The sequence below is a fragment of the Myodes glareolus genome, chromosome 14 (assembly GCF_982192425.1).
Source record: "Myodes glareolus chromosome 14, mMyoGla1.1, whole genome shotgun sequence".
Lineage (NCBI taxonomy): Eukaryota > Metazoa > Chordata > Mammalia > Rodentia > Cricetidae > Myodes > Myodes glareolus.
In genome coordinates, this window is record NC_142039.1 from 66,505,387 (window position 1) to 66,531,593 (window position 26,207).

A 26,207-nucleotide genomic window follows, 5' to 3' on the forward strand; every position below is an offset into this window, starting at 1 on the left:
AGCACCCCCACCCCAGATAAATCAGGAGCCCAAACAAGACTCCCAAGTTCTCTTGTCAGGTCTATTGGCAGTGTTCCACACAGCAAAAATCTTCTACAGCCACTGGCATGCTCTCTACAGTTCAAGCTCGCTTCCCCAGGATGGCTCAGGTCCCCACTCCGCTGAAGTTCCTTTTCAGGAGAGTTCCACGTTACTAAAGAGTCTGCTAGTTGTTCCAGCCCAAACTGCAACCATGAGCTCCTGCCTGCCTTTGTTAAGGGTGTCACTTGGGGAAGCTTGCCATTATAGACGCACTTCCTGGTGTGAGGTGACCATCTTCTAGGACCCTGGAATCTTCTTCTCTTTTCTTCTTCTTTCCTTTCGGCGTTTTTTTTTTTTTTTTTTGGCACGGGATCTGTGACTTATTCTGGCCTCAGACTCAAGGTGTTCCTGTTCTAACTCCGGAGTGCTGGGTTTACAGCCTTATGACGCCGTACCTAGCCAGACTTCCTGTAGGCCCATATTTCTACATGATATGGCAGCCAGGCTCTCAAGCCATAGTTGGCACTTGATGTGGTCACGGAGCCTTCCAGACAGGCTGTTGCTACCCTAACAAAGGGTCAGGATGTTGCTCTGCTCCTTCTTTGTAATTTGGAGGATGCCTGAATAGAGATGCTAGCTTACAGAGCAGGAGGACCAGGGAGGCGTGACAAAACGGGCATAGAAAGGTGTGGCCAAAGATGTGGATATGACCAGAGACATTCACTTGGTTACCTAGGAAACCAAATGCTAATGTATTTCCCCCTCAGTTTACATTTGGGTATAAAGGCTGTTTGGAGAATAAATGAGAAGAATTTTTCAGGATATGAACTCAGGATTTCATGAGGGATCACTGAGAATCTCCCTCCCGATAAAGCCGTGTGAGTTGTGTTCTTATTCCCACACCTCCATGCCAGTCCAGAGAGATAATTTAGGGTCCGGGCTGGGGAGTGGATCCGACAACTTTCTAACTTCCTACTTCAGCTGGATTCTTTTAACACACCCATTTGATTTCTTAAAGAGAACTCAAACCTTATTGCTTAGAGCCAGCCTCTTGTTCTTGTTCCAGAATTTCCACTCTCAGAAGTTAGCACCACTATTCCCACATAATCACACACCGCTGCTTTGTTTTGCTTCTTGCCTATTGGTTTTTGAGGCGGGGTTTCACATAGCTCAGGTTGACCACAAACTTCATCTGTAGCTGAGGATGACCTTGAAATCCTGACCCTCCTCCTTGTTCCAGGCCTGGCTCCTTTAGCTATTCTTTATATCTCTCCTTTCAGTCACTATGTGGCCTATCCTCTGAAGTTTTCTTCTCTCTCCTTACAGACAGCAGAGTCTGGGATCTCTTCCCTTGGCTTCTGCTGCGAGTTCTCAGGTTATCTCACCTTATTCCTTTTTTCCCAGCCCGTCACACCTCAGAACAATCCTTTCAAAGTCTAAGTGTGGTTCCGGCATTCCTCTGTTCAAACCTGCGCAGTGACCCTGCTCTATCGTTTAGGGTAAAGCTGGGGTTCTCCCTGGGGCCACTGTGAAGTGTCATTTCCTAGTCATCACCTCCACCCCAGTTCTCACCACTATGTCACACTCTCTGTCCTGACTCTGCCCTTCCAAGGACCTCAGAGATGGGATGTGTGCCTCCACTTCCCCACTCCACATGTGACGTTCTCACTGCCTGACCAATCTTCTGGATTTCAGCATTTCCTGAACCTGGGTCTGAAATATCTTCTTCTTAGACATCTACATTCCTACAGTAAGTTCAGATATGAGTAACAGAAAGGTTTATAACCACATAGTGTAAAACTGGACTTCGCTAGTCCTTATCAAACATCTGCTGATCTTCTATCCATCCATCTATCCATCCATCCACCCACCCACTATCTATCTATCTATCTATCTATCTATCTATCTATCTATCTATCCATCCATCCATTCATCTATCCATCTATCAATCCACCCACCCATCCATCATCTATCTATCTATCATCCATCCATCTATCCATCCATCTACCTATTTATCTATCCATCCGTCCATCCATCCGTCCATCCATCCATCCATCTATCCACTCATCTATCTATCTATATATCCATCTATCTATCTATCTATCTATCTATCTATCTATCTATCTATCTATCTATCAATCAATCTATCTATCCATCTATCTATCTATCTATCTATCTATCTATCTATCCATCCATCCATCTATCCATCTATCTATCTATCTATCATCTATCTTTTAGTTACTATTTATATTCCATCATATTTACTTTCTATCACTGATAATCTACTTACTTAATCTAATTAATTACTTAATCTAGTCTATATCTTCTGTCAATCATCACTGATCTATCCATCTATATAGAGGCTTTTGTTTTTGTTGTTGTTGTTTTTGTTTTGAGACAGGGTCTCACTATTTAGTCCACGATAGCCTATAACTTGCTTGGTATCCCCTCTGGCTTTAGATTTACTCTCCACCTACTTTGATTTCCTGAGTGTAGGGATTACAGGCAGGAGCCACTATTTTTGAGTAGTCTAAGAAACTGGTTTTGAACTCAAGTGATCCTCTTGCCTCACAATTTTGAGTAACTGAGACAATAGGTGTGCACCACTGTACCTGGTGTTTAAGTTTTGTTCTGCTCAGTTTTCCCCTGATGTCCCCCTCATGCCGCTTAGTGTGCATACTATTAGATAAGACCAGATGCAAAAGATTTTGGGTCCTGTCCTTTAGTGTATTTCCACTGAGGGCTCAAACAGCTTTATCTCCTCGGGCAAGGTCTCTCGGTGAAGACTGCAATGTGAGAAGGTGGCAGCAGATGGCACTGTAGGGAAAGGATGAGCATTGTATGGAAGCGTCCATAGTGGACACACCTGGTGATGTGGAAGAGGCGCTTATTGTGAGACCTCCTCATCCCCAGGTGTGCCCACTGTGGACACTTCAATTCAGAGAGGAGCTCCCTGTGAGACACCCGCATTCCCTGCTCTGACCTTCACCTTAAACGGGGGGATATTTTAGTGATAAAAAGACGATGCTGATGACCAGGAAAGCAAAGCTGCCCCATTTCTCATGTTCCCCTCCCAAGCTTGGGACACATGGGTGGCACTCTGTAAAGTCTGTGTGATTGTGAACGTGGAGGTCACAGGCAAGTACCTTAGACACTGTCTTAACAGAGGTGTCTATATCATGATTCAGTTTCTAGGAGTGATGGTCATTAGTTCCCTTTGGGGATAAATGGAAAGATTGTGTGTTTGGGTTGAGACACGTACTTTTTGCAAAAGCCGTGTTTCTGCAGTATCTGAAAACAATGGTATGTGCTCTTTCCAGAGAATGATGGGAAAGGCATTGCTCAAAGACTCTTGGTGGAGTTTTCTTTACATTCTTATTAAAGGTGGTGGGGGGAGACATATAGCAAACTAGATCTGAGAAATAAGCAATTAAAAAGAGAATTAAGTTCCTTCTTCAGCCACAAACACAGTATATATCTAAACTAAGCCATGGGTGGGAATCAAAGCACTATAAAGGATATGGTTCAGTTGATGGGGAGCTTGCCCATTATGTACAGAGCTGCAAGTTCAAACCCCAGCACTGCAACCCATGGAGCTAAAGCAGAAGATGAAACCTCACAGGTGCAGAATGAGATGGTTCCTAGAGCAATCTTTGTTGCTCAGGTACTCCAGTCTGTGACATTGCCGCCTGCACGGAGTTAGCACACATCTCATCATTGCTCTTGGGGGAATGCCAGACTGGGTTCTTGTTAGCCACTAGTCACATTGTTTTGACCACTATTCAGTAGATAATCACGTGTCTTAGTTAGGGTTTCTATTGCTGTGAAGAGATGCCATGACCTTGGCAACTCTTCTAAAGAAAAGCATTTAATGGGGTGGTTTACCGTTTCAGAGGTTTAGTCCATTATCATCACATCATGGTGAGACATGGCGGTGTGCAGGCCGACACTGTGCAGGAGAGGGAGCTGACAGTTTTACATCTTGATATGCCTGCAGCAGGAAGTGAACTGAGACGCTGGACGTGACTTGAGCATATATGGGACCTCAAAGTCTGCCTCCACAGTGACACACTTCCTCCAGCAAAACCATACCTACTCCAACAAAGCCGCACCTCCTAATAATCCACTCCCTTTGGGGGCCATTTTCTTTCAAACCACCACATTCCACTGGGGGCTATGCATGGGCTCAACAACATGGGCTTCCACTCACCAAGGCTGACCTGACTGCAGCTGCTGCTGAGTGCCAGAGCAGAAAGCAGCGAAGATCAACACTGAGCCCCAGCTATGGCACCTGATATGTCTCTGCGGGGACAGCCTCTAACCTAGAGGTAGCTTGACTGCTTGGACCACTTCCTCCATGAGAGACAATGCTTTGTCCTTACTGGAGTAGATACTGACTCTGGTTATGGATTTACCTTTCCTGCACTTAGTACTTCTTCCAAAATCACCGTCTCTGGACTTACAGAATGCCTGGTCCGCTGACATGGGATTCCACACAGTGTTGCTTCTGACCAGGATACTCACTTCACAGCCAGAGAAGTGTGACAGCGGGCCTACGATCATGGAATCCACTGGCTTTACCACGTTCCTCACTGTCCTGAAGGAGTTGGTCTGAGAGAAAAGTGGAACGGCCTTTTGAAGACACCGCTACAGTGTCAATTAAGTGGCAGTAGCATGGAGGGCTGGGCCGGGGTTCTCTAGCCTGCAGTAGACATTTCAAATCAGTGTCCAGTACATGGTACAGTTCCTCCTACAGCCAGGATCCTTGGGTCCAGGAATCAAGGGGCAGGAAAGGGAATAGTTCTACTCACTATTGCCTTTAGTGACCCACAAGAGGAATTTTTACTTCCTGTTCCATAACCCTAAATTCTGCTGGCCTAGACGTTTTTCGGTTACATAGTTGAGCACGCTCTTGCCCAGAGCCACAACAAACATTCCATTGAAGTGGAAACCCAGACATCCCCCCTGGCCTGTTTGGGTTTCTGATGCCCTTTAAGTCAACAGGCTGAAAAGGGAGTAAGAGAAAAATACAGATTACCCAGGGGAAATTGAATCGCCTCTCCACAGTCCAGGTAAGAAGGATTCTGTCTGGAGGGCAGGAGATCTTTTAGGGCATTGCTCAGTGCTACCATGTCCTCTGATTAAAGTCAGTGGGAAACTACAGCAGCCTAATCCAGGCAGGGTGACAAAGGGCACAGGCCTATCAGGAGTGAAGGTATGGGTCACTTCTCAAGTAAAAGAGCCAAGACCTGCTGAGGTGTTTACAGAGGTGGAGGTAGAAGAGGAAGGGAATTCTAAATGCCACCGAAGGTCATGTGACCAGTTGCAGAAACAAGGCTTATTACTGACATGAATGTTTCTATTGTGTTTTGTTACAAATGTACTTATACAGAAATTTATGGGTTTTTTTTCAATTTCTTTACCATCTGTTGTAATACCAATTAAGAGACTATCAATGGTTATTATTTATAAATTTGAGATACTAGAAGGCGGTCCCCCAAGGGACATTCCTACCTATTCTAAATTTATACTGGATCTGTGGTTGTGTGCGGGATAGTTATATCATGTTAGGAGTAATTATGACCTGATTATTGTTTTCGTTTGGAAGTTAATCATGGCATAAGGAGATAGAATTGTGTGTCAAGTTGGTAATGGAGTGGATTGTGACAGCTATTCTTGGTTGTCAACTTGACAATATCTGGAATGAACTGCCATCCAGAAATTAAGGGCCCACTTGTGACCCGAATCTTGAGGCAAGAAGACAATATGACTTTGATCCGGATCTGGAGGTTGGAAGACACAGGCTTTCGATCTGGATCTTGGGGTGGGAAAGAACGTCTATCTTTAATTTGGGCCACAACTTCTGCTGGAAACCTATATAAGGACAACGGAAGAAGGAAGGGCGTGTTCATTCTTCACCTGTTTTCCCATGCCTCGCCTGCACACCCATTCCTTCACGAGCACTGGAGCCTACTTCTTTGGGAATCCAGCATATACAGAAGACCAGCTAAGACATCCAGCCTTGTGGGGCTGAGCATCTACTAGAGTCTGTGACTTTTCACTCACAGATAGCCATCATTGGGCTGCAGCCTGTAATTCATGCCAATAAATTCCCTTAGATTTATATAGAGAGATTTATTCTATAAATTCTGTGGCTCTGGAGAACTCTGACTAATACAACAGTTATATGCAAACCATGGAAACACCCCGAACACTCCTGTGTTGAATCTGGTCCCCAGATGGTGGCGCTGTTGAGAAACAATTGGTTCTTGGTAGTGCTAACCTCTCAGAGCTCCATGGAAGACACATTTTCCAGAGAGTGATAGAATTTCATGCTTTTTTATAACTAACTAAAACTCCTTTTCTTTATGCATTCATCTGTTGATGGATGTCTATGCTAATTGCATACTTTAGCTGTTGAACATGAAGCTACAGCAAGCATGGGTGTAGCAGTACCTCTGTAGCTTGTTAATCTAGATGAGCTAGACCCTACTGAAGTCCTACATTTTTTTTTTGAGAAACTTTCATACTGATGTCCATTTTGGCCACACTAATTTATACTCTTAGCAACACTGCATAAGAATTCTTTACTCTCCATACACCGTTAATAGCCTATATCGTTTGATTTCTTTATGGTAGCCTTTCTAACTGGTGAAATGGAACTCGGTGATGTATTTGATTTGTTTTGGGTGGTTTGAGACAGGTTCTCACTATGTAGCCCAGGATAGCTCCAAATTTACAGCAATCCTCCTGTCTCGGCCTCCAGATCCTGGTATTTCAGATACAAACCAGTGTGCCCAGTTTCAATGTAATTTTGATTCACATTTCCAAAAGGCAAGGTGTGTAGTTTGCTCGGATAGGGGTGGTACCGCAGGAGCCCACACACTGTCAGGTGTGAGAATCAAACAGCTATGCACAAACATCCCTTAATTCTTAGTTCCTTCCATTTGACAAATGGAGTTTTATCTTAGCCTCTTTTTTATTAAATTTTAATGAAACCTAAAAAGCATAAGACAAACAACTGAGGATATCTTGGTCAAACTCGTGTCTGTTCACAGGCAGTAGAAACACAAACAGGCAAATCAAATTCCACTCATTGCTTATTTGACATCGTGAAGCTTCAAACTGCGGGTAGCTTTTCCATTTTCTCAAAATACACAGTGCCGTGTGTATGAGAGGTTCCCACACGGCACTGGGTAACGGAGGGGAGATGGTTGGAAGTTACAGGTCATCCGAGGCTGCACAGTGAGTTCCAGGCCTTCTCGTCTGCCTAGCAAGGCCCAGTCTAACTCCCTCACCTAAAATGTACCAAACATAGATGTGAAACTTAACTTTTAATTGAAATTACCCCGTATACATTTTAAACCATGCAGATAATACCTTCTAAGCAATGCAGACATGCTAAATTCGGGGAGTGGCTGGTTCTGGGAACTGATGTAAGGAGCAAGGCAAGAAAAGGAAAGGCAGGGATTGACCCTACTCTCCAGTGACTTCGGGTCCACTTAGATAAACATCTGCACTTGTCTCTCTGTGCAGTGATACAATAGTTTTTGTGATATTTTTCTGTCTGTGTTCCCTATCAGCTTACATTTCTTTATATTATAAATGCCTATACCGACTGAGAAATATCACAAGAACCCTTAAAATGATGGGAGCATAAGAAGCTAGGAAGGGTTTTACTAGGAGCATCCTTCAGAAGGGAAAGGGTGAGTGAATATGTAAGAAACTGAACAACTTTAGCTGCCATCGTTAAAGCCGAGGAAACCAAATCCTGTTGCACAGTCAAGCATAAGAGGCTGGAGGTGGCTGGAAAGCAAGCAGGAGCCAGAGGTGTGCAGGGGTACTATCGAGGCAAAGGATGCCTTCCTCCCATCCTTCATCCTTCTGTGCATATAAATTTCATTTTATGTGTGTGTACCTGCATATATGTACTCAGACTAGTGTAAGCAGGAGCCCTTGGGGTTCCGAAGAATCATCAGGTCCTCTGGAACTAGAGGTACAAACAGTCGTGAGTCACCATGGAGGTGCTGAGCACTGAACTCGGGTCCTCCACAAGAGCAGGCAGCTCTCTTAACTGCCGTACCACATTTATGGACCAGGTCCAATTTAAACTGGGATGCATAAGAGAAGAGCTTGATTGCACAGCACTTGCTAGAAATAAATAGCTTGAAGCAGAAAATGGAGTTTTTTCAAGGAAAGTGGGCATTTAATTTGTCTTTAGACATTCGTGCTTGTGAGAAAAATCAGTTTTATTTTCTTCTTTTTACAATTGGAAAGCACTTTACTTCAAGTACCAGTAAGCACTCTTAATATTTTTGATGTGTTAACTCTATATCATTTCACACTATCTCTCATGTACAAAAGTCCACATCTAATTTTAGCACACTTTTGAAATTTCTCACAGAAAGTATCACACATTAATTTTATTTACAAACATGAGTTAATGTTTAAATAGCACCATAATCTAGAAGGAAAAGTAGGGACAAGAAGAATCAAAAGTCAATCCATCGACACCTTTGTATATGTATTATGGCTTCTAGCTTAATGTTTTCATGAAGTTCCTGAGAGCGTGAACAAGAGGCCTCTGTTTCTATACCTGTTTCTTGTGCCTTTTCTTGGGCTTTTTTTTTTTTGATTGTTTTGACCTATTCTTCTGTGCTTGTTTTTTTGTCCAATCTTATTTTTTTTTAAAGTTTTTTATATTTACTTATCTATTATGTATACAATATTCTGTCTGTGTGTCTGCCTGCAGGCCAAAAGAGGGCACCAGACCTCATTACAGATGGTTGTGAGCCACCATGTGGTTGCCGGGAATTGAACTCAGGACCTTTGGAAGAGCAGGCAATGCTCTTAACCACTGAGCCATCTCTCCAGCCCCCTTGTTCAATCTTATTATAATTTTTTATCTTATTGTTTTCCCTTAGAAGCCTGTTCATTTCCTAATGAGAAGTGGAAAGGGGTGGATCCAGATGTGGGGGGAGGCGGGAAGAAGCTTGGAGTAGCAGAAGGGAGGCTATAATTAGGAAATATCATATGAGAAAAAAAAACTATTTTCAATAAAAGCAAAACATGGAATTGGAAGACAGCTTTTGGGGTGTGTCGTCTAGACTTAGGGCTAGGAGAGGAATAATGGTATGGAGAGTTGCAGCGTGAAAATGTTCCAGCCCTAGGCGAAGACTGCTGACTTACTTTTAACAGCCTTGCTTGATATGTCTTTAGGGAAACACATCTTACCTGTGTAGGCAATTTAGGTGGGTTTTGTTGTTGTTGTTTGCTTATTTGTTTGTTGAGACAAGGTCTTACTGTGTAGTCCTGGCTGTCCAGGAACCTGCTCTGTAGACCAGACTGGTTTCAAAATCACAGAGATCCACTTGCCTCTGCTTCCCAAGGGCTGGAATTAAAGGTGTGTGCAACCAACCAAGCCTGTATGACCGGTCAGATGAGTTGGAAGGTCTTGACTCTGAGTCAGCAAGAGAAGCACAAAATAGTTTTACAAGTGGGTGGTTTCTTTCCCTCCCCGTGTCCCCTTAATTTTCCACCATTTGTCCAACCTCAGGAGGATGAGTCAACATGAAAATGATGAGCTATGTGGGATCTGAAACACTGCTTTTGGTTTCACTTTCTTTCTATGTGTGTGTGTAACTGTGTGCATGTGTGGCTGGGAGTCAGAGGACAAGTGGAAGCTGCTCCTGTTTCCGTCACGTGTGTCCCTGGAATCAAACTCAGGTCCCCAGTCTTGGCAGCTGTAGAGAGCTGCGTGGAGCCACGCTTTTAAGATGGAGCCGGCTGCCGCCCTCCAGGAGCCCTAAAGCGAGAGCACTCTGTGATAAACAACTCCTTTTATGGTGATGGCCCGTAACCTGCTATGTGTTGCTTGCGTATGCTTGAGCCTATGGGCAATGTCTACGTGGCACTCCGGAATAGGCGACCATAGCCTATATAAGGGCTCAGAGAGGTCTGCCCCGGGACAGAGAGAAACGGGAGAGAAGCCAGAGAGAAGCAAAGGTCCTGAATCAACTGCGCGCAAGAAGAGCTCTGTTGTCATTGCTGGTTCGAGGCCGTCGTGACAGGCAGCAAGTGCCTTTAGCCACTGAGGCATCTCATCCACCCTGCTTTGCTTTTGAGATGGGGTGTAGCTCAGGCCTTCCTTGGCCTCTGTGTGAAGCAGGGAATGGCTCTGAACTTCTGGTCATCCTGTCTCTTCCTCCCAAGAGGTTAGATGTTGGCTCTGGAACGCAGGGTGGAGGTGCAGAGTGGATAGAGTGAAGACCCTGACCTTCCGTCCGTTCAGGCAAGTGGGCCTGACTAGCTCCGGCTCTCTTTGTGTATACAAGTCCTAATGCATTTCAGCGTGAGCAGTTTCAGTTCACTTCTCTTTCATCCTTAGCCAAGAATCATTAACATTTACTCATTTTCGTTTCTTTTCCTCTTCCCCACTCCTTTACTGTCATTAATTAACCTTTACCCCGTATCTAAGCATGAATTAACCTTTACCTCATAGCTATGCATGATTTCTATATTGCAAGCCAAACGATTATATCTAGTCAGACATGTGCTATTCGTACTGTGCCCAGGCTGGCAGCAGACAAGTAGTTACAAACACGAAAGGCATTCAAACCCTGTAGCCTTTAATAGGACAGTGCCTTTATATCTTTGCACTTAGTAGAGGGGGCGATACCAACCTAGAATAGTATTGTCCAGATAGAAGTCTAATAGTTTCTAAAAGGTCTACATATCACTTTTATGTGAACAGTAGTTCTTTTTTATACATTTCCAGACTGGTAATGATTAACACCTAACTCTTAAGTGTTGGGATCAAGTTTCTATTCTTCCTGGTAGTGTCTATTTGTACCTTTCCCCCGAGAGTCTAGACTCCATGCCTGGCCCAGGATGTAGGACGCTGAATAATCCCGTGAGGTAGGTTGTACCTGGGAGAGAATTATGAAAGGCGTAAGTGTTCTGAGAGTAATTCTGTGACTGCTGCCCACAGCCCGAGGACTGTTCTGGGAATGTCCTGATGCATGACTGTTCCACAGTCTACTCCTTAGCGGGTGGTGGCGGATGCAAATCTATTTGCGTGATGCTCTCTCTGTCTTAGAGTGAAGCTAGGACTGACGGTTGTCTCCAGGAGGGGGACAAGGCTCTAAACCCTGGCCTGCGGCACTCACTGAAGGTCAGCTTCATCTCCTCCCTTCCCGCTGCCCCTCCTCCCCACCACAAAGTGCCTCCCTACTCTGGGCACGCATTGGCAGATGTAATATGTGTTTTCTCTAAACTGGAAAGGAGAGGGAATCACCACGTGTCTTGCATTACTCACAGAAGCTGGATGCGGCTTCCTTTCACGCTATTACTCATTTGAAACCCTAGAGAGAGCTCTGACCTTAATGAGTTTGCCGTAAAACTCAATTGTGAAAGCACGAGTGCCTTGTGCTTGCTTTGAAGATGAACTTGACTCCAGATGTGGTCAAGTGTGACTTTCTATTCAGAGGGAAACACCCTGGGAAGGCAGAGGGTACAATAGCTCTGTGGACATCAAAATTATTTAAAGCACAAATGGCTCAAATCTCCTGCCAGCCAATCCCCAGCTCCATGGAGTTGAGCTGTTTTCCTCATTAAAGTCTCAGTTTCTTCATGTATAAAACAAGGGCTTCAACATCCATTTTTGTCTCCTTCATCCTTGTTTACAGTTCTATAATTTGTTTACTAATTTTTTTTAGTATTTTAAAAGTTCATAGATTTTATCATTTTATTTTTAATTGTGTGTGTGCTTATGTCTATGTGTCTTGCTGTGGGTATGTGCACATGAATGCAGTTGCCCGAGGATGCCAGAAGCATCGGATCTCTGGGATTGGGAGTTATGGGCTTTGAGTTTGAATCCTCAGGACCCATGTGTAAAAAGCCAGATGCAGTGGTAGCTTGTAATGCCAGGGATGACGAGAGGAACATCCCTGGAAGCTGGGGGCCAGTTAGTCTGACCTACGTGGCAAAGTCCCAGACCAGTCAGTAGTGGAGCCTGTACCAAATGAAGGGTGGGAGACACATGAGGACTGAGACCCAAGGTGTCCTCTGACCTTCACATGTGCACTGTGCACACGTACACACATGAACCCTTTCAAATTAAAGACTTGTTATCTGAGCGAGATGTTCAAACAATGAGAAGATAAGACACAGTTGGGGGGACACAGCAAAGCCCCACCTAATAAAGTGCTTGTTCCAAAACTCTGTAAATGCTTCAGTATTAAAACAAACAGTGCAAGCAAGTGAGCAAGCCATCGGACTAGACACCTCACCAGAGATGATTGGATCTGAAAAACAAACAGAAGAACAAAAATGTTCAGTATGAAAAATGCACAGAGCCGCTATGAGACGCCAGTTGAGCCTAGTCAAACAGACCAGAACCCAAATGGACCCTAAACACGGGCAAAGATACCAACTGGTTCACTCAGAGTTAGAGTGAGTATGAACCGAAGAGGCCTCCCAGACTTCTCTTATTTATCCTCTGCCTGCCAGCCCCACCCATCCTGTCTCCTGCCTCGCTATTGGCCAATAAGCTCTTTATTAGACCATCAGGTGTTTCAGACAGGCAAAGTAACACAGCGCCACAGAGTTAAACAAAGGCAACATAAAGAAATGCAACACATCTTCACATCATTGAACAAATGCTCCTCAGCATAAACAAATGGAACACATCTAAAACAATACTCTACCACATGGATCTATGTGAGTTTGGGGCCAACTTGGTCTAGACGGAGAATTCCAGGACAGCCAAGGCTACATAGAGAAATTCTGTCTCAAAACAAAACAAGCAAACAAAGGCAACAACAAAAGAAATGAATTGTCCAGCCACAGGAAAAAACCAAACCAGGACAGAACGATCTTACCCATGTATTATTGAGGTGAACCAGTCTGAAAAGGTTCTGTACCTGGGCTCAACTGTATGACATTTTGGAAAAGGCGACACCGTGGAGACAATGTGAAGGTCAGTGTGGGACAAGGACTTGAGGGGCACCAGTGAAGGGTGGATGGCTGAACACGGCAGGACAAGAGATTGTTCAAACAGAGAGACTCGCCTGCCCTCTCTCCTGGTGAGATTGTGGCATCGTGTGTGAGCACAAGACCAAGAAACACAGCGTGAGATGCGTGCTGTAGGCTTCGGTTAACTGTAACACACGGGTGCTGCGTGGTTTCCCAGGAGGTTGTGCCTCAATAAGCTTATCATGTGTAGAAAACAGTGTCAAGTCACAAACACTGCCAACCTGTACAACTCTCTGGTTGATGACAGTTCCCTGGCAGTGAGCCCTGGTGCACAGCTGTGCCACTGGCTGTCTGTAAAGGCCACCGGGGAAAATGTGTATTCCAGCTTTTCACCCATTTTCTAATCAGCTTTTTATAGTGCCCTTATAGACTTCAAAACTGATTTTCCAGGCTGGAGAGATGGCTCAGTGGTTAAGAGCATTGCCTGCTCTTCCAAAGGTTCTGAGTTCAATTCCCGGCAACCACATGGTGGCTCACAACCATCTATAATGAGGTCTGGTGTCCTCTTCTGGCCTACAGACATACACGCAGACAGAATATTGTATTCACAATAAATAAATATTTAAAAAAAAACAATCTGTTTATTCAAAATACCCATGGTAAATGTATTTTTAAAAAAAAACAACTGATTTACCAGATCAGGGATTGGCAAGTGTTTTTTTCTTCAGGTCTGTGGCTTCTCTTCCACCCTTTAACAAGGTCTTTTGGGGGCCAAAAGTGTTAGCCTCCAATGAGTTCCCTTTTATCCACTTTGCCTTTTATGGGTTACACTTTGGTGCCTAGGTCTAAGAATTCTCTACGGAACCCCAAATTCAAATGCTTTCTCATGTTTCCCATAAAGGCCTTATAAGTCTACCATCCTCACTTATGTTATGGTTATATAATGTGTGAAATTTAGATATTGCCTCTCTCTATCCATCCACCTCTTTCTTCCTTCCTTCCTTCCCTCCCTTCCTCCTTCCACTTATTTGTATTTTAAGACAGAGCCTCATGTAGCCTCGAAGTCAATATGTAACCGAGGCTGACTTTGAACCCTGTTGCTCTTGTTGCTGCTTCCTAAGGGCTGCAATTACAGGCACGGGTCACCAGGGTGAGTTTGTCGATTCTGGGGGTTGAACTGAGGAATATGTGCCTGCCGGGCAAGCACTTTACCAACGAGCAACATCTCCAGACCCTAAGAGTATTTTCCTATGTCTGTGTGTGTGTGTGTGTGTGTGTGTGTTGCACACATGCTTTGAAAACCAAATGCAAGTTCCTGCCTGTGTCAGGCAAGTTTTCTACCTCGACAAGGCAGGAGAGAACCACCTTCTAAGAGGTGTCCTCTGACTTCCACATAGACACCGCGGTATATGGTGAGCACACTCACACATACACATCACACACACACACAGTAATGATGATGGTGGTGGTGGTGGTGGTGGTGGTGATGATGACAGTAATAATAATTAATTTAAAAATACCCAGAAGGGTGCAAAAGTTTTGGACAATCAAGGCCATCAGAGCTCCCAAGAGCAGAGACCAACGCCAGTTAATGTCCAAGGAATGAAACCTGCAGCCAACAATGAGCGTGAAAGGGAAAGAACTGTACACAGCAACAGGCGAGGGGCAGCTCCTGAGAGCCAAGAACCATTCAAAGGTTCCTGACGCTCACTGGAGCTCCTGCCCGCCCAAGGGGCCCCAAGAAAGGGGCTGCAACTGTCTATCCCTTGCTTGGGTTTAAGAATGGAAAGGAGAGGACTGTAGGATAGCAGCCAGAGCTGTCAATCAGCAGGCTGTCTGCTGCCTGCTTCTGGGGTTTTTCTAGTAAAGGGGGGGGGTGTCTTCGGCTACCGCCCCAGGTGGTTGTCACCAAGCAGCAAACTGTGAGGTCAGCCAGACAAACCTTCTAAGCCCTAACTTGACTGCCTGCTGGGGTCCAGCTGACTCCTGGCCTTATCAGGACTAGAAAGCCTTTTCTCTGGCCTTGCTGTTTGGTGGGAGCAGGACTCTGTTTGGTCCCCACTGCTAGCTGCCTGCTCATGTCAGAGGGGTTGGAGATACCAGGCTAAGCAGGAGAAGCTTTCCTTGACTCTGCTCCTCAGTTGCTTCTGTCCCTGGGGTGGATACTGGGGTCTGTGGGTGTAAGATCTACACACAGGGAAGTGGAAAAGGAAAACTCAACTTGGGTTCGGAGAATAAAATAATTCTCCATTCATTTCTCTTCTTTTAGGTTTACTTATTTTATTTTATACTTTATGTGTATGAGTGGAACAGGAGTCACGGACAATTGTGAGCCACCATTTCAGTAATCCAGCCCGCGTCCTCTGCAAGAACAAAGCTCATAACCAATGAGCTGTCTCTCCAGGTACCTACCCTTCCTTCTTCCTTCCCACCTCCTGGGGAATCGGTTTTATAATTTAGCTCCTTTTCAGATATGACATCACTTCTAGTTAGGAACTGCCCTCTCCTCCAGGGAGCTTTTCTGTTATGTATCCCCTTTGTCCCCCTGTCCTCCGTGTGCCCAGAAAACTCCCACCACCCCAGGCTCCACTTCTCCCTCCAGGCTGCAACTCTCAGCAGTGGGATTGCAAGACTGTGACCTCCCCCCACCCATGCCGAATGGCAGCCCCCTTCCCCGCTGTGACCAGGCAGAAAACAGCACAGCCTATATTCTCTAGACTCAGTGGCTTGCAACATCATTTTCTTATGAGGTACGCTGGGGTTCCCTAGGGCTTTCCCTTCACCTATGGACTCCATCCTGTGCCCTACCGTGGACCCAGATTCTGTCCCTGCTTCTTTGCTCTGAGTGACCTGGCTTCCATTCCTCCGTCTTCAGGTTTCCTACTGTGAGGCTCCTTGCTCACAATTCACTCCTCAGAGGTCGGTTTAGAGCTCTCTCCAGGTTCTCCACGCCCACCCCACTGGCGCCCCAACTTCCTGGTTCAAATCCAGAAGCACCTCTCAATCCATCTTCCCATAATCCTGCCAGTCTCTGAAACATCATTCTGCCAGTGTCTCCAGTACCGCAGACCGGGTTTATTTCCTTTCTACTTGACCTGAAGGATCGTCTAACGTGTCGCTCCAGGTTCTGTGGGCCACAGCTGCTAAGCTTTGTCTGCAAAGGTTGCTGCTTATGGGCAAGAGTTGGAGCAAGCGCTGCCGTGTTGCCTCCCCTAGCCCACAGTGAACACTACTGTAGAATGTGGTCTTCTGAAGCAAATGCGGTTCCTTGACTGTGAGTGTTCCCAAACAGAAGGGGTGGAAAGAGTCCACAGACCCTTGCTGGTGTTCTAGCCACTCCCCCCAGGCATGTGTCTGCAATCTGCTTAATGACACCACTCGTGGACTCAATCTCAGGAAGAGCTAAGGTGGTACCAGAGTATAGAGACAGGGGTGATGGTGGGGTTCATATTGCTGCCTTGAGGAGCAGCCTCCAGCAGCACAGGGCTTGAGGGGAGCCTACAGGATCTGCAGACCTTTGACTTTTCTATCTGAGAGAATAAAACTTAAGTCTCAGGGGCAGGTGAGAGAATAAAACTTAACTCTCAGGGGCCAGCGAGAAAAGGAACACACACACACACACACACACACACAATCTCCAACATGTCAGGATCTCCCCTAGGGTGCTGATGAATGACAAGCCTTCAGCAAGTCAGAGAAACTGAAGAGGAGATGCAGAGCAGGTGAACTAGTGGACAGACCATCACTGTCTAGGGGACCAACCTCCAGCAGCGCAGGGCTCAAAAGAAATCCCCAGAGTCAGCAGGTACTGACATTTTTATCTGAGGGGGTTAAGGGAAAACACACACACACACTCTTGATGGTGGTTTCCTTTAGACTTTTTCTTTATTATTCTTTTGCATTTTCTTTATTCTTTATTTTCTGGTGATTTTCTTCTCTCATTCTTGATGTTTTCCTTCTCCTTCTATCTAACTCTATCTTTATTCTTTCCCTTACATCTTATATACCTAGCAAAATCTTTCAGGTAATACAAAAATTACAGTATGGTTGCATTCTATTTTTCAAGTGAATAATTATAATAAATACAGGTTAAAAACATGTTTTTCATCTCCCTTACATGATTAAAACAAAGTCATCCCAAGAACCCACATACATTTACATCCAAGCAACTTGTTACAGATTAATAGGGTATGAGCAAGCAGGAAGTATTTTTTTCTCAGTCATTTTTTTTTCCTGGAGGGCTGCATGTTGTACTTACAAAAAAAGAAGCAATCGCTTTATTATTTATCTTGAAAATTAATCTTATAAGGACTCTTAAAGGAATCACAAACCTAAACTTTTATACATGAAAATCAACCAGTCAGCTCTACTTTAAATCTTTAGGGTGTATACCCACTCATCAATAGGTTTTATACCAGGAGACTGAGGATAAAAATGGGTATAAGAAATTAATCACCACCTTTGGTCATCAACCAACCCTAGCAAGAAAAGCATGTCAGCTAATAACTGGACTGCTTTGTTTTTGTTCCCTGACCTTAACGAGTTCCTCATTCAACTGTGAGCCTTTCTAAAACTTCAGATTGACTCCTTGGGTTTTTCGCCTCAAAGCTATTTGACAAAAACATCTTAGTCTAACTTTAAATTATTTTCAAAGCTTCGTTTCAGCTGCAATGCACTCCAAAACCTGTGAACACATCTCCCAACATTAAGATTAGAAGAATTTAAGCTAGTGATGCTTCTGGGACTCAATTGCTTTCTTTAATTATTAATCTAAACCATGGTCTCTACAGCTCCTCAGTAGAAATTCATGTGTTCTGTGTGATACTTCCTTGTTTTATTTTTTTATCATCAAAACTCTATTCAAACTAACATAATTATTATCAATTAGACAGTATAGCTTAGGAAGAAATAATCTTCATAACAGTCCATAGGTAAAAGTGTCCATTAGAATGGAATTTCCATGAGATAAACACACTACAGGCAGTGGGGATCTCCCCACACCCATTCACACCATGTCGGATACCAGAGAAAGATGGCAGTGGCAAACTTGTAAAGGCACAGCAGAAGCAAAGAACATTCTGGAATCTGTGGTCTTGAGGCCTTGCCTAATCAAGACTCACCCATCAGTGATTTGCTTCCTGGGGGACTGACATGTGAATTTGAATTGTCAGCTACTGTTCCTTTGACATGACCGCCAGGAATAGACAAACACACGAGGACTCTTCTGAGGGCCAAAGTTTAGTTCTTCATTTTATTGTTCTTTCTGTCTACTCATTTTCGTTTGTCTCCCTTCTATCTATCTTGATGTCTTCTTTCTAACTTTTCCTCTACATCTTTCTAGTGTTTTTTTCCTCATTCTTGATGTTTTCCTTCTAACTAATTTTTTTCTTCTTTTTTTTAATAATATTTATTTATTTATTATGTATACAATATTCTGTCTGTGTGTATGCCTCCAGGCCAGAAGAAGGCACCAGACCCCATTACAGATGGTTGTGAGCCACCATGTGGTTGCTGGGAATTGAACTCAGGACCTTTGGAAGAGCAGGCAATGCTCTTAACCTCTGAGCCATCTCTCCAGCCCCTATTTTTTTTCTTCTTACAGCTTATATACCCCAGCAAAATCTTTCAAGCAATATAAAAATTACAACGTAGTTACATTCCATTTTTCAAGTGAATGATTACAATGAATACAAGTTTAAAAAGACAGCATGTTTTCCATATCCATTACATGAGCAAACATTTTATGTACTATAGGTGAAAAACAAGTGGTCTCAAGAACCCATATATGTTTATACCCAGGCGATGTGTTATAGATTAACAAAGTGTAAGCAAGCAAAGTATTTTTCTCAGCCAGTTTTTTTACTGGCAGGCTGCATTTTGCAATTTTACATTTTGCAATTTTACATTTTGCCAAGAAAGGACCAATTATTTTATTATTTATCTCAAAAGGAAATCTTATAAGAAATCTTAAAAGAACCACAAATCTAAACTTTGATACATGAAGAACAATGTCATCTCTGCTTTAAATCCTCAGGGTGCATACCCACTCATCAACAGTTCTTTTATATCAGAAAACTAAGGACAGAATTGGGTACAAGGAATTAATCATCATCTTTGATCACCAGCCAGAAATCTAGAAAGAAAGGCATGTCAGCTAATAATAATTAAGCTACTTTGTTCTTGTTCCCTGACCTAAATGAGTCCCTGACTCAGCTACGTGCCTTTCTAAACTTTGTATTATATCCGTGGGTTTGTCACCTCAAAGCTATTAAACAAAAGCACCCCACTGTAGTCCTAAGTTATTTTTAAGGTTTTGTTTTAACTATGATACACACCAAAACCTGTGAGCACATCTCTCAATATTAAGATTAAAAGAATTTTGGCAGGATGGGCTACTGGGACTCAATTGTTTTTCTTGATCATTAACCTAAACCACAGTCTGTATGGTTCTTCAAGAGAAGCTAGCTGTGTGACATTTCCTTGTTCTTACTTTCTATCCTCTGAAGCCCTTGTTTTATCATGAGTGGGGGCAATATTTTATCCTATCTTTACCTATATTAAATTTCCTACTAAGTTAACCTTTACCATAATCCCTTACTATATTTATTAAAGACCCTCAGTCATCAAAATCCTATTCAAACTAACACTATTATTGTATAAAAATCATCTATCTCTTCAGCTAAACAAAACCACTGAGGAAATCATCTTCATAATAATCCACAGGTAAAAATGCTCAGTAGGATGGGATATTTCTAAGAGATAATCACACTGCATTAAGGGCAGTGGGGATCTCCCTATGTCCATTCACACCATGCCAGATACCAGAGAAAAATAGCAGTAAACAAACTTGCAAAGACACAATGGTGGCGAGAGACATCCCGGGCGAAGGCTCTCTGGGCCTTTCCTATCAGAGCTTTGCCCAGCAGAGCTCTGCTTCCTGATGGGCCCCTCCCCTGAAGTCAATGGCCACCTGCTGCTCCTCTGACATGGCCACCAGCAGATTTATTTGGAGAGGGTCTTCATCTATACACTATGAGGATACTGTCAGGTCCCAACACTTCAAAATGACAATTTGGGCTCAGCTCAGGCTGGACTTGGATTCAGTAAACCCTCAGTACCCCGCAGGGACCTTGTAAAGTGGGTTGGCTTGCCAAAAAAAACGTTATATCTTAGCCACTGCTGCAGCTCCCCACCTCCAGAAAGGGCATCTAGTTCTCTATTGACTCAATTAGGCCTCCAACAGAACAGAGCCCCACACTGGATCCCAGGCTGTTCCAGCTAGCCTGCCTTCCTCCCTCTCACTGCAACGTAGCTTCTTAGAACTGGCCGGACCTTCCCCATCCTTGCTGCTATCTTCTCTGCTCCCCATAGCCCTGGCGATGGTCAATCTGCTTCTCTCCCCACCTTTTCTCCGGGCTCCTTTTCCTGTCCCAGAGAGGTAGCCATGGTAGACTCACCCAGATACCTCTGGCTGTTCTCTTTCCCTTATTCACACTAAAACTCCCTCCCAGATCATGGAGTGTTCATGCCAGCAGTTTCTTTACTGCTGTGACCCCTTACACATGGAAGCCATCATCCATGTTACATGAAGACTTCCCTCCCAGTACAGCTTCTTGAAGTTGCCAATGTTCTTTCCAATAACCCTTTACCCATGTTCTAGGAATGAGCCTAATAAACTCACTGGTTCCCCAGATAGTGGGGAGCTATGGTGGGATCCTGCTTTCGTTGCTTGTTGAGACTTTATGAGGAAGGACAGGCAGTGTTTATGCCTCCCCAGTGGATGGAATTTCACGTCAGCTCCCCTGCTCTCCAGGCTTCTTGTCTTTGACCTTTAGCTCAGCTGCCCCTGCCATTTCCCCTTGCCCTCACAGGCAGCTCCCACTAGTGCCATCTTGATGGCTATGTGGGCAGGAGACCTGGCTTGGAAGGAGCCACCTACAGGGATGGCATGAGTCCTTTGGGGACACAGGGGAAGGGGCTCTTTAAGCAATGGATTCCTCAGCTTCAAGTTCCTCTCCTGGTCTCTCCCTGGGTAAGCAAGTGTCTGTGTGCCACACCAGCCCTGTGGGATTTAGAAAGAGAAACCTACAGAGACACTGATGGACCTTCTGGCAACACACGTGAGACCACACCAGACTCACTTGTTAGAGGACAATCTTAAATGCGCTCAAACAATAAAATTTCCAAAGGCTTTCCACTGTCTCTTCTCGCCCCTTTCGCGTGCTTGTAGTGTGGGGCGGGGGAGGGGAAGGTGTGGGTTGTGTATGTACATGTGCACGTGTTTGGGTTGTGGATGTACGTGTTTCTGGGTGCACACAGGTACGCATGTGGAGCCAGACGTTGATGGTTGATGTCTCATTCTCAATTGCTCTCCAGCTTATTTTTTTTAAACCTTTTTTGTTTGTTTGTTCGATAGTCCTTTTGCTAAACCTAGAACCAACCCATCAATTCAGTAGTTGGTCAATGAATCCAGGGTCTGCCTGTCTCCAGTTCCTTTCTTCCCAGCACTATAATTACAGACATATGCCACCAAACTCAGTTTTTGTGGGGTTTTTTGTTTGTTTTTGTTTTTTTAATGTGGGTGCTAGGGACCCAAACCCAGGTCTTCCTGGGTGAGTCAAACGCTTCCCCAACTGAACAGCCTCTCCTCCACTCTCTGTTCTTTCTTCATTCTCCCTTTCTCTGTCTTTTCTTCATTCTCCATCCCCCCTCTCTTTCCACATTTCCCACATCTTTTTTTTTAAAATATTTTTTTTATTTATACAGTATCCTGCCAGTGCCAGAAGAGGGCACTAGATCTCATTATAGGTGGTTCTGAGCCACCACATGGTTGCTGGGAATTGAACTCAGGACCTCCGGAAGAGCAGTCAGTGCTCTTAACCGCTGAGTCATCTCTCCAGCCCCATTTCCCACATCTTTAATGCACCCCCCAACCCATGACTGCCAGCTCCTGGGGGTAGCTCACTCTGGCTCAGGCCAGCCCTTTTCTAATCAAAAAGACAAAGGACAATGAATTTGAGCACACACCCTGACCCCCCCATACACACACACACTCACACTCACACGCACATACACACACTTCTCTCCTCTTCCACAGGACATTTCGAGGATAAGTACCATCCCTTAGTCTTGATGGTCTATCAGCCTTAATCCCCTTGGGCTGGCCCCATCCCAGCCTGCTCCCTAAGAAAAGAGTCCTCCCCTCACCATGAGGTGTGCTTTCACCTTAACCTCTCCACCCCATAGCCTAACCTTCCCAGTTGGAGGAACAGTTCTGTGATCCCTCTCTGAGAGCTTGGCCTTTGATTTCCGCTCTCCAAGGATAAGAGTGGAAGCTTCCGGCAAGGGCTTCCCCACCACCCATCAGAAGAAGCATGGACCATGGACCGTACTGGCCAGCGGAAAGGATGCTTGCTAGTGCTCTTCTCGGCCAGACGCCAGGATCCCCTGGAAGTCGAGCCCTTTGCTGAGAGCAATGGCCGGCATTGCATCATCTGTGGCTTGGTTTAGTAAGCAGGAAGCTGGTGCTGAGAAAATCTCTCTAAATCCACAAGGCTAAGCTAAGAACTGGGTGGTTGTCTGGGTGAGGTTAAGATGGGTGCTTCTCCCTGCCCGGTGACCCCTATTGATGAAGCCCCATGTGGCAGCAGAAGCATTAGGTAATTGCTTAGCTCCCCTCCCCCACTCTTTTTTGGTCTGAGAATCTGTTATTAGCTTAAAAGTCTCTCTCTGATGAGAACGGTACATCATTAGGGAGATTAAACTTCTCAGGGTAGACCCTTGGGATTGAAAACCTGTTTTAGGAAGATGAACGAGTTCTATCCAAGTAGCCCAGAAGGGTTGCCCGTCACAGGAATGTGAGAACCCCCTTCAGCGCCCACCCTCGTGTCTCCAGGTCTACCAGGACATACCTGCTTCTGTTTCATCCCTGTCTTCTGAGGGACGGGAGAAGATAGATGGAAATAATGACTGCTACTACAAGGGGAGTGGCCAGGGAGACGACTTGGTGTTCGCTGCACAGTATGGGGGCCTGAGTTCAGATGTCCAAAGTGTGGTGGTCCATGCCTATCACCCCGGCACTAGTGGGGCGAAGACAGGCAAATCCCTAGAACTTACTGGCCAGGTGTCTTAGCTGAATCAGTGAGCTCCAGGTTCAGAGAGAGATGCTGTCTTAGAAAATAGGATGGAGAGAGACTGAGAAAGCCAGCCAGCCAATGTCAGCCTCTGGCCGCTACACTGACAGCACGCGCACCCTGCCCCCGGCCGATACACACACATATGTATCGGTTCCTAGACATACAAAACATATAGAGAACCTTCTTAGCTCTGAGTCAGATCAGAGAGACCAAAACATAGGAAGAACCTAGGGTCAAGCAGAGGGACCTCCAAGCTTCCCTCTCGTGCAGCCAAACTGAATCAGCCATGTGACTTCATTATTAGCGAGGATCCGGAAAGCCGCGGAAACTACACGCTTTCTGCTCAGACTGCACGGTGCTTCTTACCGCAGTGCAATCGTCCATGGGACTGTGAGTCACGGCAGATGGTCATCACACCCTCGTTAATCACTGCAAACGAATGTGAGTGTTTTGTCCTTGGGAACGTTCGATTCTGTCTTGTAACCACCATATGGTCCCCTGTCATCTGAATAGTTGTCTCTCACTTGAGCGGCGACTTATTTATTGTACTTCAAAAAATATTTGCGGAGGTAACAAAGAAGTAGTGATAGCAAAAAAAAAAAAAAAAAAAAAAAAATGCCCACGAGAGTCCTTACGGTCCCCAACCCTAATCGCTCCCAGAGCCAACGCTTCTGTGGTGGAAGGCAGAAAGCAAACCTACTTCTGTGTTGTTCGTTTACTTAGTTCAGATGAGATCTCACCATGGAGCCCAGGCTGAACTCACACAGTCCTCTTGCCTCAGCCTCCTGAGTACTGGAATCACAGATGTACTCCACCAAACCAAGTTCCCCTTTTATTAACACATCAGACAGCACACATATCATACAATGCACACTCACATACCACACAACACCGCACATCATATGCCATGCACACATACACACACAACACAACACAAACATCATATACCATGCACACGCTCATGTCTCATATGATGTCATGCACGCATCACACAATTCACAACACACTCACATACACAACGCACACTCATGCTCATACACATATATAAAACTAAATAAATCAAATAATGGAAGCCCCCTGATGGCAAACGGGGTTGTAGAGCCAGAAGCAGGGCCCATGAGGGCAGGAGGATGGCAGACACTGACCAGACCAGGCTCTAACATGATCCGATCCCTCATGCAATGCAGGAAAAGAGGCCACCGTGTTCTCTGGATTGTGTACACACAGCAAGTCTCACTGAGTTACACAGGAGCCTTTGATAAGAAGAACACAGAGGCATGTCTGACGTGGGGTCTGTGGGATTCATGTACTCAAGGCTAATTATGGAGGCAACCCAACAGGGTTGTGGATGGCGATGTCATACTACAATGTCAAAATCTTGGACATCTCTGCTTTAGAAGAAATAATCATAGTCCCGGATGCCTTCTGAGAATCCCGGAATGGCGATGGCTACCACCACTGCCGACAGAAGTGAAGTTGAGCAGGCTGGAGAACATTTCTTTCTGGTTGCCATGGGAGCACAGTGAACAGTGCGAACAAGCCAAGTCGGTCCAGGGCTTACGCACTATTTAGCTGCTGTCTTACCTTCAGTATCTACAGAGCATCTCGGAGTGCAGCAGCTGTCAGCCATTTTGTCATGGGCGTCAGTGAGAATTATGCGTCTTTATCTTGTGCACACACATGTGTATCCCCACATAATTCTCAAAGGCCTGGATGCTTACCCCTTAGTATCTGTGTCAGCTTTCTAGCACTGGACTGAAATACCTGATATTTGTTTAAACACACGAAGGAGAAGGGAAGCTGAAGAGGTAGGGCAGCTAGTAGAGTGCTTGTCTGTGTGCAATCCCCAGAACCCACAAGAAAAAAAAACAAACGGGGAGGGGGGAAGCTAGACACAATATTATACTCTTGAAATCCCATTGATGGGGTGCTGGAGGCAGGGTGGTCTCTCAGTCTCACTGACTGGCCAGTTTACCTTACTTTTGAGTTCCAGGTCAGTGAGAGACTGTCTCCTAAAAAGAAGGGGGGGGTGCATGAGAAAGACCACACAAGGTTGTCCTCTGGCCTCTGTGTGCGCTCACACACATAAACACACATATGGAACACAAAAAAAGTAGAAAGGCTTCTTTTATCTCACACATTCAGTGGCTTCCATCTGAAGTCACCTGACCTGGTTACTTTGAGCCTATGACAACATAGTGCATTGTAGTGGGACATGGCAGAAGGATGCCTACGTATCCGATGGCAGCTGAGAAGAAAAGGACAGGGAAGAGATAAAGCGATGGGGTCCCAATGTCCCTCTCAAGTTCACATCTCCAGTGGCTCGAATGTCTCCCATTAGGTCCCACCTGTTAAGGGTGCCTACCATCTCTCAATAGTGCCAAGAAGTGGACCAAGCCTTCACGACATAGACCTTTGGGAGACATTTCAGATTCAAAGGACAGGCATATCTGCAGAGGGCTGGTCTAGGACACCGGTGAGGTACCAAAGTCCTCAGATACTCAAGTTCCTAGTGTAAAACTGTGTAGCCTTAGCCGGGCGGTGGTGGCGCACGCCTTTAATCCCAGCGCTCGGGAGGCAGAGGCAGGCAGATCCCTGTGAGTTCGAGGCCAGCCTGGTCTACAAGAGCTAGTTCCAGGACAGGCACCAAAAACTACGGAGAAAGCCTATCTCGAAAATAAAAAAAAAAAAAACTGTATAGCATTCTCTTACAATTTATACACATCTGCCATTAAAGTGTGTGCACGTGCTTGAGAGAGTGAATGTGTGTGTATGTGTGCATGTGTGTTGTATGTGCATGTGTGTTTCTTTGTTAGGGTTCCTATTGCTGTGGTAAACACCACACCATTCCCAAAAAACTGCTCAAGGAGGAAAGGGTTAGTTTGGCTTACATTTCTGCATCAAAGAAGCCAGGGTGGGAACTCAAGGTGATGCAGGAGAAACAGAGGAAGTTGATGTTAGAACTGACCCACGAGCCCTGCTTAAGAAACATTAAGTTGCATGAAGTAGAACTGGACGAAGGTGCACGCTGGTTCTCTTATCGGCGTAATTCTGCCAGGCAGACAGGACGACCTT